The sequence below is a fragment of the Ambystoma mexicanum genome, chromosome 4q (assembly GCF_040938575.1).
Source record: "Ambystoma mexicanum isolate Mex_15411 chromosome 4q, UKY_AmexF1_1, whole genome shotgun sequence".
NCBI lineage: Eukaryota > Metazoa > Chordata > Amphibia > Caudata > Ambystomatidae > Ambystoma > Ambystoma mexicanum.
This window is the reverse complement of record NC_090928.1, coordinates 893911162-893925495: the sequence shown is the minus strand read 5'-3', so window position 1 is coordinate 893925495 and position 14334 is coordinate 893911162.

Here is a 14334-nt window from a genome sequence, read left to right as displayed (position 1 = left end):
TCAATTGCCCTAATACTATATAAACATAATGCCAGGCATAGTACATGCACATTATTCCTTGCAGGTCAAGTAAATGATGTTCAGTGTTGCTCTCCACTTATAGGGCAATGTTAACAATGCTAAAGTAGGAGAAGCTGAACATGGCATTTGCCTAATCAAAAGCTTTAGAGGACAAATTAATATTTTAGTTTTATAATGCATTAGCTTGCAAGGGGGCATTACAGAGTGCTTGTGTGACACATGTACAAAGAATAGGAAGCATGGGGTGAGGCTATACTTCCAAGTAGCCTGCTTACTTACAGTCAGTATTCGATATTTGAGCTGACAGTTGGGTTACATAGTCTGGGTGACGCTTTTGCTAAGGCACCATGAGTAACAGAAATGATTGTGCTTAAACATCATTCATATTATAACAGACAGAAAACAAGTGGATGTAGTTGCAAGTCTGGTAACCTTTTGCAGAGCCAAGGTAGGCAGAGTCATGGTTGCCTGGTAATATCTGAATGTGGCCTGTGGCGGACTAGAGCTATAAGGTGTAAGTGTGGTAGAGTCAAGTATAGGAGTCATGAGTGGGGAGGGAAACTTATTTGGTTAACGTTTGCAGGCATATCTTATCCATATCAAATGTTTGTGAAGCCACTTTTTCATAGTTGTTTTTAACCTCTTGTATGTGTGTTCTGTTTTTTGGATGTTTAGGTTTTTAAGGTCACGCTTGCATAGAAGGGCAATGAAAATAGGCTAGACCAGAATAACAAGACTAGTTAGTCCAATTTAGCTTCATTTTATGAGAAAACAAATATTAGGTATCTTTTGTGGCTTGTGCCCTATTCAATCCTTGTGAATTGGTGGGATTTGTCTGTGTGCGCTGCTAAAATTCTTCTGAGCGGCACCCAGAAGGAAGCTGGGCCAGCGCACATGCGCACAGCTTAGAGGGAACATTGGTGCAGAGTACACTCTATTCCATGGGAGCTCAGCACTGTGCAGAGTACACTCTAGTCCATGGGATCTCAGTACTGTGCAGAGTACACTCTCTTCCATGGGATCTCAGTACTGTGCAGAGTAAACTCTATTCCATGGGATCTCAGTACTGTGCAGAGTACACTCTATTCCATGGGATCTCAGTACTGTGCAGAGTACACTCTATTCCATGGGAGCTCAGTACTGTGCAGAGTACACTCTCTTCCATGGGATCTCAGTACTGTGCAGAGTACACTCTATTCAATGGGAGCTCAGTACTGTGCAGAGTACACTCTCTTCCATGGGATCTCAGTACTGTGCAGAGTACACTCTATTCCATGGGATCTCAGTACTGTGCAGAGTACACTCTCTTCCATGGGATCTCAGTACTGTGCAGAGTACACTCTATTCAATGGGAGCTCAGTACTGTGCAGAGTACACTCTCTTCCATGGGATCTCAGTACTGTTCAGAGTACACTCTATTCCATGGGATTTCAGTACTGTGCAGAGTACCCTCTATTCCATGGGATCTCAGTACTGTGCAGAGTAAACTCTATTCCATGGGATCTCAGTACTGTGCAGAGTACACTCTATTCCATGGGATCTCAGTACTGTGCAGAGTACACTCTCTTCCATGGGATCTCAGTACTGTGCAGAGTACACTCTATTCAATGGGAGCTCAGTACTGTGCAGAGTACACTCTATTCCATGGGATCTCAGTACTGTGCAGAGTACACTCTATTCCATGGGATCTCAGTACTGTGCAGAGTACACTCTATTCCATGGGATCCCAGTACTGTGCAGAGTACACTCTCTTCCATGGGATCTCAGTACTGTGCAGAGCACACTCTCTTCAGTGGTAGCTCAGTACTGTGCAGAGTACACTCTATTCCATGGGAGCTCAGTACCGTGCAGAGAACACTCTATTCCATGGGATCTCAGTACTGTGCAGAGTACACTCTTTTCCATGGGATCTCAGTACTGTGCAGAGTACACTCTCTTCAGTGGTAGCTCAGTACTGTGCAGAGTACACTCTATTCCATGGGATCTCAGTACAGTGCAGAGTACACTCTATTCCATGGGGTCTCAGTACTGTGCAGAGTACACTCTCTTCAGTGGTAGCTCAGTACTGTGCAGAGTACACTCTCTTCCATGGGATCTCAGTACTGTGCAGAGTACACTCTATTCCATGGGAGCTCAGTACTGTGCAGAGTACACTCTCTTCCATGGGATCTCAGTACTGTGCAGAGTACACTGTATTCCATTGGAGCTCAGTACTCTGCAGAGTACACTCTATTCCATGGGAGCTCAGTACTGTGCCGAGTACACTCTATTCCATGGGAGCTCAGTACTGTGCCGAGTACACTCTCTTCCATGGAATCTCAGTACTGTGCAGAGTACACTCTATTCCATGGGATCTCAGTACTGTGCAGAGTACACTCTATTCCATGGGAGCTCAGTACTGTGCAGAGTACACTCTCTTCCATAGGATCTCAGTACTGTGCAGAGTACACTCTCTTCAGTGGTAGCTCAGTACTGTGCAGAGTATACTCTATTCCATGGGATCTCAGTACTGTGCAGAGTACATTCTATTCCACGGGAGCTCAGTACTGTGCAGAGTACACTCTCTTCCATGGGATCTCAGTACTGTGCAGAGTACACTCTATTCCATGGGATCTCAGTACTGTGCAGAGTACACTCTATTCCATGGGAGCTCAGCACTGTGCAGAGTACACTCTAGTCCATGGGATCTCAGTACTGTGCAGAGTACACTCTATTCCATGGGATCTCAGTACTGTGCAGAATACACTCTCTTCAGTGGTAGCTCAGTACTGTGCAGAGTATACTGTATTCCGTGGGATCTCAGTACTGTACAGAGTACACTCTATTCCATGGAATCTCAGTACTGTGCAGAGTACACTCTCTTCAGTGGTAGCTCAGTACTGTGCAGAGTATACTCTATTCCCTGGGATCTCAGTACTGTGCAGAGTACACTCTATTCCACTGGAGCTCAGTGCTGTGCAGAGTACACTCTCTTCCATGGGATCTCAGTACTGTGCAGAGTACACTCTATTCCATGGGATCTCAGTACTGTGCAGAGCAATGTTCCCTCTAATTATTTTTCCCTAAGTGCAGGAATGGTTAGCTTTCGTGCGCACTTTATTTTCCATGTGTGCAACTGAATAACGAGGTAAGCCACTTTGCGAGCATCCTTATCAGCGAGCCACCATCTCCGAAGAGCTTGGAAGGGTATTTCCCCTTCCCATCCACTGCAATTCTTTACAAATCAGTGTAAAAGGTGTCTCTTACCAAATAAATGGCAAACATATAAAGACTAAAAGAAATATTTTATATGTGATTAAAAGGTGAGCTCATCAACCAGTTCAAGAATTCAAGATATGCCATAGTAACTACCAAAAGTACTCCAGTGCAGAGAAACAAATGTGTATGCACCACAAAAGCTTTGTATACTCAGGATAAACAATAGCTTTAGTTGTGGCTATTAGTTTGTTGGCACTGCTCAGAGACAATGCAGAAAGTGATTAATGCCTTTGAAATAAAACACTTATGTTTTTTACAAAAAACACATATTGTTTATCACTAATGTGGTTGTCAAATAATTCAGATAGAAAATGGAATAATGACAGCTAAAAGTAATGTGTAAGAATATATAACATGCCAATAAGAGTTCATGTGCCACTTTAATGAAGTAATTCAAGCACCACGAGAACATGCCTCTATTTGTGTATGGGCAATAATTGCATCAGAATAACTGCACCACAGAATATGATCAGAATTCCAGGGTCTCTGCCTACTATCCACATTACGTTGTCCTGTGAGTTCTGACAATATTTGCTCAAAACAAGCCATTCATTTTTACTCTAAAAACAGGAAAATGTGCCCAAAAAAAATGGGAAACCATGAATATATAGGAGCCTTCCCCCTGATTCTATTCACAAGGTTCCACTGATATTTTTTCGAATCAGTGACCATCTGAGCAGTGGCCTAAGTAGGAGCTCTAATCATATTACTGCCCAATGACAAGAAGAATTTTAAGGGGAAAGAACATATTTATTAAGCATGAAATATCCCTACTGTCAAAGCTAATTATTTTCTTACTCCCTGAAAAATCATTTGATTCCAAGTATGAAGTAAAATCGTATCAGAGCCCTTCTTATAACCTTGACATAGGAGGTGAAATGACAGGGCACATAATGCAGCTTATAGTTTTGCCCACCCTTCTTCACAACAGTCTAGATAAAATTCAACAAGAGCCTTGCTGAGGTATCTTCAGGATCCCATTGAAAAGATCACATATATTTTCCTTTAAAGTCAATAGTAGCAATGCTCAAAGGTACAACATAATGAGTGCCTTCTTCTTTAACTAGGGACCCCTCTTCTGAAATTCACGGATATCATTTGAACAAGATGCAGGGGGATGCTCGAGCTAATGAAAGCAGGCGCATGATTATATTGAAAAGCCTTCAGGAGCTGAGAATAGAAAAAAACAGAAGGTACAGTTTCCTAGACTTTTACTATAGTGTGCTATCCTTTACCAAACAAACAACACATTTCCTTCACTGTACTGTGCTGCCAATACATATGATGTGGTTTTTGAAAGTTGCTGATTTGTTCTTCACCACGGAGTGTTCTCATTTGCCCTTCCACCCATACCCCTCCCCGGCTCATGTTGCAGCCTCCAATAATAGTAGACTGGGTTCTAGAAAAAATGGGGGATTGTTGTAGTAAAACACTAACTGGGATATTTGCATACCCACAGTATTTTGGAAGCAACATATATTTAAAGCCTCATCATGACATTATGTGCAGTTTAAGAAAATGTCATGAATCTACATATGCACATTTACTATGAAGCGAATACAAGATTGTTTGCAACATACCTCACCTTTAAAATATTGGGTAGGATTACACAATCGCTCAGTGAAACTGTTTTTGTATACCAGTGAATTACCATATAATATGTTGAGGTCAATGCCCCATGTAACTCTGAAAACTTGAAAAGGATGCAGATTGTGTAAAAAGTGTTCTAGTTATCTGAATATCAATTGCCCTAATACTATATAAACATAATGCCAGGCATAGTACATGCACATTATTCCTTGCAGGTCAAGTAAATGATGTTCAGTGTTGCTCTCCACTTATAGGGCAATGTTAACAATGCTAAAGTAGGAGAAGCTGAACATGGCATTTGCCTAATCAAAAGCTTTAGAGGACAAATTAATATTTTAGTTTTATAATGCATTAGCTTGCAAGGGGGCATTACAGAGTGCTTGTGTGACACATGTACAAAGAATAGGAAGCATGGGGTGAGGCTATACTTCCAAGTAGCCTGCTTACTTACAGTCAGTATTCGATATTTGAGCTGACAGTTGGGTTACATAGTCTGGGTGACGCTTTTGCTAAGGCACCATGAGTAACAGAAATGATTGTGCTTAAACATCATTCATATTATAACAGACAGAAAACAAGTGGATGTAGTTGCAAGTCTGGTAACCTTTTGCAGAGCCAAGGTAGGCAGAGTCATGGTTGCCTGGTAATATCTGAATGTGGCCTGTGGCGGACTAGAGCTATAAGGTGTAAGTGTGGTAGAGTCAAGTATAGGAGTCATGAGTGGGGAGGGAAACTTATTTGGTTAACGTTTGCAGGCATATCTTATCCATATCAAATGTTTGTGAAGCCACTTTTTCATAGTTGTTTTTAACCTCTTGTATGTGTGTTCTGTTTTTTGGATGTTTAGGTTTTTAAGGTCACGCTTGCATAGAAGGGCAATGAAAATAGGCTAGACCAGAATAACAAGACTAGTTAGTCCAATTTAGCTTCATTTTATGAGAAAACAAATATTAGGTATCTTTTGTGGCTTGTGCCCTATTCAATCTTTGTGAATTGGTGGGATTTGTCTGTGTGCGCTGCTAAAATTCTTCTGAGCGGCACCCAGAAGGAAGCTGGGCCAGCGCACATGCGCACAGCTTAGAGGGAACATTGGTGCAGAGTACACTCTATTCCATGGGAGCTCAGCACTGTGCAGAGTACACTCTAGTCCATGGGATCTCAGTACTGTGCAGAGTACACTCTCTTCCATGGGATCTCAGTACTGTGCAGAGTAAACTCTATTCCATGGGATCTCAGTACTGTGCAGAGTACACTCTATTCCATGGGATCTCAGTACTGTGCAGAGTACACTCTATTCCATGGGAGCTCAGTACTGTGCAGAGTACACTCTCTTCCATGGGATCTCAGTACTGTGCAGAGTACACTCTATTCAATGGGAGCTCAGTACTGTGCAGAGTACACTCTCTTCCATGGGATCTCAGTACTGTGCAGAGTACACTCTATTCCATGGGATCTCAGTACTGTGCAGAGTACACTCTCTTCCATGGGATCTCAGTACTGTGCAGAGTACACTCTATTCAATGGGAGCTCAGTACTGTGCAGAGTACACTCTCTTCCATGGGATCTCAGTACTGTTCAGAGTACACTCTATTCCATGGGATTTCAGTACTGTGCAGAGTACCCTCTATTCCATGGGATCTCAGTACTGTGCAGAGTAAACTCTATTCCATGGGATCTCAGTACTGTGCAGAGTACACTCTATTCCATGGGATCTCAGTACTGTGCAGAGTACACTCTCTTCCATGGGATCTCAGTACTGTGCAGAGTACACTCTATTCAATGGGAGCTCAGTACTGTGCAGAGTACACTCTATTCCATGGGATCTCAGTACTGTGCAGAGTACACTCTATTCCATGGGATCTCAGTACTGTGCAGAGTACACTCTATTCCATGGGATCCCAGTACTGTGCAGAGTACACTCTCTTCCATGGGATCTCAGTACTGTGCAGAGCACACTCTCTTCAGTGGTAGCTCAGTACTGTGCAGAGTACACTCTATTCCATGGGAGCTCAGTACCGTGCAGAGAACACTCTATTCCATGGGATCTCAGTACTGTGCAGAGTACACTCTTTTCCATGGGATCTCAGTACTGTGCAGAGTACACTCTCTTCAGTGGTAGCTCAGTACTGTGCAGAGTACACTCTATTCCATGGGATCTCAGTACAGTGCAGAGTACACTCTATTCCATGGGGTCTCAGTACTGTGCAGAGTACACTCTCTTCAGTGGTAGCTCAGTACTGTGCAGAGTACACTCTCTTCCATGGGATCTCAGTACTGTGCAGAGTACACTCTATTCCATGGGAGCTCAGTACTGTGCAGAGTACACTCTCTTCCATGGGATCTCAGTACTGTGCAGAGTACACTGTATTCCATTGGAGCTCAGTACTCTGCAGAGTACACTCTATTCCATGGGAGCTCAGTACTGTGCCGAGTACACTCTATTCCATGGGAGCTCAGTACTGTGCCGAGTACACTCTCTTCCATGGAATCTCAGTACTGTGCAGAGTACACTCTATTCCATGGGATCTCAGTACTGTGCAGAGTACACTCTCTTCAGTGGTAGCTCAGTACTGTGCAGAGTACACTCTATTCCATGGGATCTCAGTACTGTGCAGAGTACACTCTATTCCATGGGAGCTCAGTACTGTGCAGAGTACACTCTCTTCCATAGGATCTCAGTACTGTGCAGAGTACACTCTCTTCAGTGGTAGCTCAGTACTGTGCAGAGTATACTCTATTCCATGGGATCTCAGTACTGTGCAGAGTACATTCTATTCCACGGGAGCTCAGTACTGTGCAGAGTACACTCTCTTCCATGGGATCTCAGTACTGTGCAGAGTACACTCTATTCCATGGGATCTCAGTACTGTGCAGAGTACACTCTATTCCATGGGAGCTCAGCACTGTGCAGAGTACACTCTAGTCCATGGGATCTCAGTACTGTGCAGAGTACACTCTATTCCATGGGATCTCAGTACTGTGCAGAATACACTCTCTTCAGTGGTAGCTCAGTACTGTGCAGAGTATACTGTATTCCGTGGGATCTCAGTACTGTACAGAGTACACTCTATTCCATGGAATCTCAGTACTGTGCAGAGTACACTCTCTTCAGTGGTAGCTCAGTACTGTGCAGAGTATACTCTATTCCCTGGGATCTCAGTACTGTGCAGAGTACACTCTATTCCACTGGAGCTCAGTGCTGTGCAGAGTACACTCTCTTCCATGGGATCTCAGTACTGTGCAGAGTACACTCTATTCCATGGGATCTCAGTACTGTGCAGAGCAATGTTCCCTCTAATTATTTTTCCCTAAGTGCAGGAATGGTTAGCTTTCGTGCGCACTTTATTTTCCATGTGTGCAACTGAATAACGAGGTAAGCCACTTTGCGAGCATCCTTATCAGCGAGCCACCATCTCCGAAGAGCTTGGAAGGGTATTTCCCCTTCCCATCCACTGCAATTCTTTACAAATCAGTGTAAAAGGTGTCTCTTACCAAATAAATGGCAAACATATAAAGACTAAAAGAAATATTTTATATGTGATTAAAAGGTGAGCTCATCAACCAGTTCAAGAATTCAAGATATGCCATAGTAACTACCAAAAGTACTCCAGTGCAGAGAAACAAATGTGTATGCACCACAAAAGCTTTGTATACTCAGGATAAACAATAGCTTTAGTTGTGGCTATTAGTTTGTTGGCACTGTTCAGAGACAATGCAGAAAGTGATTAATGCCTTTGAAATAAAACACTTATGTTTTTTACAAAAAACACATATTGTTTATCACTAATGTGGTTGTCAAATAATTCAGATAGAAAATGGAATAATGACAGCTAAAAGTAATGTGTAAGAATATATAACATGCCAATAAGAGTTCATGTGCCACTTTAATGAAGTAATTCAAGCACCACGAGAACATGCCTCTATTTGTGTATGGGCAATAATTGCATCAGAATAACTGCACCACAGAATATGATCAGAATTCCAGGGTCTCTGCCTACTATCCACATTACGTTGTCCTGTGAGTTCTGACAATATTTGCTCAAAACAAGCCATTCATTTTTACTCTAAAAACAGGAAAATGTGCCCAAAAAAAATGGGAAACCATGAATATATAGGAGCCTTCCCCCTGATTCTATTCACAAGGTTCCACTGATATTTTTTCGAATCAGTGACCATCTGAGCAGTGGCCTAAGTAGGAGCTCTAATCATATTACTGCCCAATGACAAGAAGAATTTTAAGGGGAAAGAACATATTTATTAAGCATGAAATATCCCTACTGTCAAAGCTAATTATTTTCTTACTCCCTGAAAAATCATTTGATTCCAAGTATGAAGTAAAATCGTATCAGAGCCCTTCTTATAACCTTGACATAGGAGGTGAAATGACAGGGCACATAATGCAGCTTATAGTTTTGCCCACCCTTCTTCACAACAGTCTAGATAAAATTCAACAAGAGCCTTGCTGAGGTATCTTCAGGATCCCATTGAAAAGATCACATATATTTTCCTTTAAAGTCAATAGTAGCAATGCTCAAAGGTACAACATAATGAGTGCCTTCTTCTTTAACTAGGGACCCCTCTTCTGAAATTCACGGATATCATTTGAACAAGATGCAGGGGGATGCTCGAGCTAATGAAAGCAGGCGCATGATTATATTGAAAAGCCTTCAGGAGCTGAGAATAGAAAAAAACAGAAGGTACAGTTTCCTAGACTTTTACTATAGTGTGCTATCCTTTACCAAACAAACAACACATTTCCTTCACTGTACTGTGCTGCCAATACATATGATGTGGTTTTTGAAAGTTGCTGATTTGTTCTTCACCACGGAGTGTTCTCATTTGCCCTTCCACCCATACCCCTCCCCGGCTCATGTTGCAGCCTCCAATAATAGTAGACTGGGTTCTAGAAAAAATGGGGGATTGTTGTAGTAAAACACTAACTGGGATATTTGCATACCCACAGTATTTTGGAAGCAACATATATTTAAAGCCTCATCATGACATTATGTGCAGTTTAAGAAAATGTCATGAATCTACATATGCACATTTACTATGAAGCGAATACAAGATTGTTTGCAACATACCTCACCTTTAAAATATTGGGTAGGATTACACAATCGCTCAGTGAAACTGTTTTTGTATACCAGTGAATTACCATATAATATGTTGAGGTCAATGCCCCATGTAACTCTGAAAACTTGAAAAGGATGCAGATTGTGTAAAAAGTGTTCTAGTTATCTGAATATCAATTGCCCTAATACTATATAAACATAATGCCAGGCATAGTACATGCACATTATTCCTTGCAGGTCAAGTAAATGATGTTCAGTGTTGCTCTCCACTTATAGGGCAATGTTAACAATGCTAAAGTAGGAGAAGCTGAACATGGCATTTGCCTAATCAAAAGCTTTAGAGGACAAATTAATATTTTAGTTTTATAATGCATTAGCTTGCAAGGGGGCATTACAGAGTGCTTGTGTGACACATGTACAAAGAATAGGAAGCATGGGGTGAGGCTATACTTCCAAGTAGCCTGCTTACTTACAGTCAGTATTCGATATTTGAGCTGACAGTTGGGTTACATAGTCTGGGTGACGCTTTTGCTAAGGCACCATGAGTAACAGAAATGATTGTGCTTAAACATCATTCATATTATAACAGACAGAAAACAAGTGGATGTAGTTGCAAGTCTGGTAACCTTTTGCAGAGCCAAGGTAGGCAGAGTCATGGTTGCCTGGTAATATCTGAATGTGGCCTGGGGCGGACTAGAGCTATAAGGTGTAAGTGTGGTAGAGTCAAGTATAGGAGTCATGAGTGGGGAGGGAAACTTATTTGGTTAACGTTTGCAGGCATATCTTATCCATATCAAATGTTTGTGAAGCCACTTTTTCATAGTTGTTTTTAACCTCTTGTATGTGTGTTCTGTTTTTTGGATGTTTAGGTTTTTAAGGTCACGCTTGCATAGAAGGGCAATGAAAATAGGCTAGACCAGAATAACAAGACTAGTTAGTCCAATTTAGCTTCATTTTATGAGAAAACAAATATTAGGTATCTTTTGTGGCTTGTGCCCTATTCAATCCTTGTGAATTGGTGGGATTTGTCTGTGTGCGCTGCTAAAATTCTTCTGAGCGGCACCCAGAAGGAAGCTGGGCCAGCGCACATGCGCACAGCTTAGAGGGAACATTGGTGCAGAGTACACTCTATTCCATGGGAGCTCAGCACTGTGCAGAGTACACTCTAGTCCATGGGATCTCAGTACTGTGCAGAGTACACTCTCTTCCATGGGATCTCAGTACTGTGCAGAGTAAACTCTATTCCATGGGATCTCAGTACTGTGCAGAGTACACTCTATTCCATGGGATCTCAGTACTGTGCAGAGTACACTCTATTCCATGGGAGCTCAGTACTGTGCAGAGTACACTCTCTTCCATGGGATCTCAGTACTGTGCAGAGTACACTCTATTCAATGGGAGCTCAGTACTGTGCAGAGTACACTCTCTTCCATGGGATCTCAGTACTGTGCAGAGTACACTCTATTCCATGGGATCTCAGTACTGTGCAGAGTACACTCTCTTCCATGGGATCTCAGTACTGTGCAGAGTACACTCTATTCAATGGGAGCTCAGTACTGTGCAGAGTACACTCTCTTCCATGGGATCTCAGTACTGTTCAGAGTACACTCTATTCCATGGGATTTCAGTACTGTGCAGAGTACCCTCTATTCCATGGGATCTCAGTACTGTGCAGAGTAAACTCTATTCCATGGGATCTCAGTACTGTGCAGAGTACACTCTATTCCATGGGATCTCAGTACTGTGCAGAGTACACTCTCTTCCATGGGATCTCAGTACTGTGCAGAGTACACTCTATTCAATGGGAGCTCAGTACTGTGCAGAGTACACTCTATTCCATGGGATCTCAGTACTGTGCAGAGTACACTCTATTCCATGGGATCTCAGTACTGTGCAGAGTACACTCTATTCCATGGGATCCCAGTACTGTGCAGAGTACACTCTCTTCCATGGGATCTCAGTACTGTGCAGAGCACACTCTCTTCAGTGGTAGCTCAGTACTGTGCAGAGTACACTCTATTCCATGGGAGCTCAGTACCGTGCAGAGAACACTCTATTCCATGGGATCTCAGTACTGTGCAGAGTACACTCTTTTCCATGGGATCTCAGTACTGTGCAGAGTACACTCTCTTCAGTGGTAGCTCAGTACTGTGCAGAGTACACTCTATTCCATGGGATCTCAGTACAGTGCAGAGTACACTCTATTCCATGGGGTCTCAGTACTGTGCAGAGTACACTCTCTTCAGTGGTAGCTCAGTACTGTGCAGAGTACACTCTCTTCCATGGGATCTCAGTACTGTGCAGAGTACACTCTATTCCATGGGAGCTCAGTACTGTGCAGAGTACACTCTCTTCCATGGGATCTCAGTACTGTGCAGAGTACACTGTATTCCATTGGAGCTCAGTACTCTGCAGAGTACACTCTATTCCATGGGAGCTCAGTACTGTGCCGAGTACACTCTCTTCCATGGAATCTCAGTACTGTGCAGAGTACACTCTATTCCATGGGATCTCAGTACTGTGCAGAGTACACTCTCTTCAGTGGTAGCTCAGTACTGTGCAGAGTACACTCTATTCCATGGGATCTCAGTACTGTGCAGAGTACACTCTATTCCATGGGAGCTCAGTACTGTGCAGAGTACACTCTCTTCCATAGGATCTCAGTACTGTGCAGAGTACACTCTCTTCAGTGGTAGCTCAGTACTGTGCAGAGTATACTCTATTCCATGGGATCTCAGTACTGTGCAGAGTACATTCTATTCCACGGGAGCTCAGTACTGTGCAGAGTACACTCTCTTCCATGGGATCTCAGTACTGTGCAGAGTACACTCTATTCCATGGGATCTCAGTACTGTGCAGAGTACACTCTATTCCATGGGAGCTCAGCACTGTGCAGAGTACACTCTAGTCCATGGGATCTCAGTACTGTGCAGAGTACACTCTATTCCATGGGATCTCAGTACTGTGCAGAATACACTCTCTTCAGTGGTAGCTCAGTACTGTGCAGAGTATACTGTATTCCGTGGGATCTCAGTACTGTACAGAGTACACTCTATTCCATGGAATCTCAGTACTGTGCAGAGTACACTCTCTTCAGTGGTAGCTCAGTACTGTGCAGAGTATACTCTATTCCCTGGGATCTCAGTACTGTGCAGAGTACACTCTATTCCACTGGAGCTCAGTGCTGTGCAGAGTACACTCTCTTCCATGGGATCTCAGTACTGTGCAGAGTACACTCTATTCCATGGGAGCTCAGTACTGTTCAGAGTACACTCTCTTCCATGGGATCTCTGTACTGTGCATAGTACACTCTATTCCATGGGATCTCAGTACTGTGCAGAGTACACTCTCTTCCCTGGGATCTCAGTACTGTGCAGAGTACACTCTCTTCCATGGGATCTCAGTACTGTGCAGAGTACACTCTCTTCCATGGTAGCTCAGTACTGTGCAGAGTGCACTCTCTTCCACGCGATCTCGGTACTGTGCAGAGTACACTCTATTCCATGGGATCTCAGTACTGTGCAGAGTACACTCTCTTCAGTGGTAGCTCAGTACTGTGCAGAGTACACTCTCTTCCATGGGATCTCAGTACTGTGAAGAGTACACTCTATTCCATGGGAGCTCAGTACTGTGCAGAGTACACTCTCTTCCATGGGATCTCAGTACTGTGCAGAGTACACTCTATTCAATGGGAGCTCAGTACTGTGCAGAGTACACTTTCTTCAGTGGTAGCTCAGTAATGTGCAGAGTACACTCTATTCCATGGGATCTCAGTACTGTGCAGAGTACACTCTCTTCGGTGGTAGCTCAGTACTCTGCAGAGTATACTCTATTCCATGGGATCTCAGTACTGTGCAGAGTACACTCTATTCCATGGGATCTCAGTACTGTGCAGAGTACACTCTCTTCAGTGGTAGCTCAGTACTGTGCAGAGTACACTCTATTCCATGGGATCTCAGTACTGTGCAGAGTACACTCTCTTTAGTGGTAGCTCAGTACTGTGCAGAGTATACTCTATTCGATGGGATCTCAGTACTGTGCAGAGTACACTCTATTCCATGGGATCTCAGTACTGTGCAGAGTACACTCTCTTCAGTGGTAGCTCAGTACTGTGCAGAGGACACTCTCTTCAGTGGTAGCTCAGTACTGTGCAGAGTACACTTTATTCCATGGGATCTCAGTACTGTGCAGAGTACACTATTTTCCATGGAATCTCAGTACTGTGCAGAGTACACTCTCTTCAGTGGTAGCTCAGTACTGTGCAGAGTATACTCTATTACATGGGATCTCAGTACTGTGCAGAGTATACTCTATTCCATGGGATCTCAGTACTGTGCAGAGTACACTCTATTCCATGGGATCTCAGTACTGTGCAGAGTACACTCTCTTCAGT